Below are 3,063 nucleotides of genomic sequence, written 5' to 3' on the forward strand. Positions count from 1 at the left end.
AGTTGGGAGTGGGACTTTGTATTGTCCTATCTATTTAATCCTTTCATAAATCTTTCACCAAAATGAAGTCATTTTCAGATGAAGTAGTAAATTAATATAGTTTTGTAATACAGAATATGCCAATTAGAATACAGCAGAGCCTCTAGCACTTTGAAGCAAAATATCACTTTTGTATTACAGTTTTCCATTTCCAATTTTGTTAATATTTTGACCCTAAAAGTCTTTCCCTGAAAAATATGTTTTTTTTATATTAGAAGTGAACATGTGCTCTGCAAATTTCATGCTGGAAGTAAAGGGAATGTGAGAGTTCAATCCTAGGATATAGGACTGCTAGAATCCTAGACTGGGCTAATTCTTCCTAGACTAGAAAAAAGGTAGCAGTGGTGAGCAGCAGCTGTAGTCCAGATGTCCACTGAAGATTTTCCAATCTAGCCAGGTAATGGATCTTACTAATATAATTGTGATCTTATTTACTGTGGGACTGGACATCTCTGTATTGTCTCAAAAGAATGCAAAATTGAAGAGTGGATTCTTAAAAATTAACATTTTTCGTTTTTACAAATTACTTAGAAATTCAACTGCAAATGTTCTGTACAGTGAATTTTTTTCATGTGGTATGATTTATTTGTTGATAGAAATACTCCTCCTGCAGGGTAGATTGTAGATTTTAAACTTTTGCCTTTGTTAAGTTATGTCCCTGAATAAAGAGAAAACAAAGGACTTCAACAGATACAATGAAGATAGGCATTGCCGTGTTTATAAAAGTGTTTTGGCAAGCAAACTCTACTGAGGAGAGCAGGATGAGACATCACAAGTGTTCGAAAGCACTGTGTCCTTATCTCATGGAAAGATTAGCCAACCTCAAAAGACTGCCGTTACATTTTTAACAGATCTTCCTTAACATCAGAAAAATAAACAAATGAATCTTCACATTACTCCCCTGTTTTTATTATCAAATTTTTTTCTCAGAAGACAAACTACTGAAAATGAAGGTAAAGCAAGTTCAAAGACAACTAGAGAAATAAAACACACATTAAATATATGAGCAGAGACACTAATGGAGGACAGTTAACCTTTCTTCTGCATGTAATACAGGACGCGAGGGGGAGTAGAAAACCCTCTATAAAGCATAGGGGAAAATAAATGCTTTATTTATAATTGATTTTTAGAGCACAGGACTTTAGTCATCAATGATAACAGAGAATACTGTCAGGAAGGGAGAAGTCCAGATGATACATCTTGTGAAGACTAGTGTCCCAAGAAATGATGAAATATAATTTTCAGGGAAAAAAACTATGTGTAAATCCATTTCTGTAGATAGAACAAAGAATGATGCAAAATGTATACATGTAAATAAGAAATATCTTTGAAGATTTTGCCAAGTATATCAATTATTGAGTGTACTGACTGGTTTTGTGTGTCAACTTGACACGAGCTGGTGTTGCTACAGAGAAAGGAGCCTCCCTTGAGGAAATGCCTCCATGAGATCCACCTATGATGCACTTTCTCAATTAGTGACTGGGGCAGGGGATTAGCCCATTGTGGGTAGTGCCATCCCTGGGCTGGTAATCTTGGGTTCTATAAGAAACCAAGCTGAGCAAGCCAGGGGATGCAAGTCAGTAAATAACATCCCTCCATGGCCTCTGCCTCAGCTTCTGCTTCCTGACCTGCTTGAATTCCAGTCCTGACTTCCTTTGGTGATGAATAGCAATGTGGAAGTATAAGCTGAATAAACCTTGTCATCCCCAACTTGCTTCTTAGTCATGATAGTTGTGCAGGAATAGAACCCATGACTATGATATTGAGTCTGTAAAGTAATGTTCTTTTAGTACCACAACAAACACAAACAAATTGTAAAACAGTAAATGTACAAAAAAAAATAAGAAAACTAACTGGATTTATACTACTTTAAATTTTATACTATTTGAATAATATTTTTTTCATTGATGATATTCTTTATTGTATTTCTTTTTTTTCATGTATTGAGCCATTTGTCCTGCTCATATATCTGTTCACCATATGCTTGAATGATTCCTAAAAATAAATGGAAGGTAGCATTGGATCTTCAGGAAGTGGACTAACAGTGGTTTGGAGCCAACATATTGGTGCTATGATTGACTCCAGCTCTTCTGTAAGACCAGCAACTTTTTGCTAATTGCTTAGCCATCTCTCCCTTCGTAAGAATTCTTTTACTATGTAATAAATATCTTTACAATAATGGATTACTTAGAATTTCTATTTCTTCTTGGCTCAATCAAAACAGGTTGTATTTTTCTAGGTGTTTATTTAATTGATCATATTTAATCAATGTCCACTATTACTTCCAGACCTACTCCTAGCTGCCTATTCACCCAACTTCTTGTTCCATCCCAACTCCCTCCCACCCCGTTGAGCTTAGTCTTTGTTAGCCAAATGCTCTTGGCTGTGTTGCCTCCTGAAATGTGGTTAATATCACACCATTGAAGACAATTGAAACTCTCACTCCTCAGCTGAGAACAGAATTCTGTGCCCACCTGCCCCCAATGACTTATTGCTGGATTGCTCTTGCCTAGCTCTTGTGCATGCTGTCACAATTACTGTGAGTTTATATGTTCATCTTCCATGTTGTGACCAGAAAACCATACACCATTTTTTGCTTTTACAATCTTTCAGCTCCCACTGTCATGAAGATCCCGAAACCTGGAGGGGAGGGCTATGGTATACATATCCTTATGGTTGAGTATTTCAAAAGCTCATTTTTTAATGATAATTGATTATGGGTTGTTGTGTTATTCACCATGCACTTCAAGAAATAGTTTATTTGATAAAAGTTGAAGATGCACAATTTGTGAGCACAGCAGTATGTCATTTTAAATCATTTTATTGTTACATCTATTTAACAGAATAATATTAGTAATTTTTTTACATATAGTCCATAATTTATCTAGGTCAAGATCTTGGTCTCATTCAGTGTCAGGTACTGCTTTCACTTTGTAGTAGGGATAGGGGGGCTTAAATCCAATTAGAAAGAGATTGGTTACTTCTATGATATTCATAAAATTATTGCACCAGTTAGCATGTCTT

Source organism: Mus musculus, chromosome X (assembly GCF_000001635.26).
Source record: "Mus musculus strain C57BL/6J chromosome X, GRCm38.p6 C57BL/6J".
Classification (NCBI taxonomy): Eukaryota; Metazoa; Chordata; class Mammalia; order Rodentia; family Muridae; genus Mus; species Mus musculus.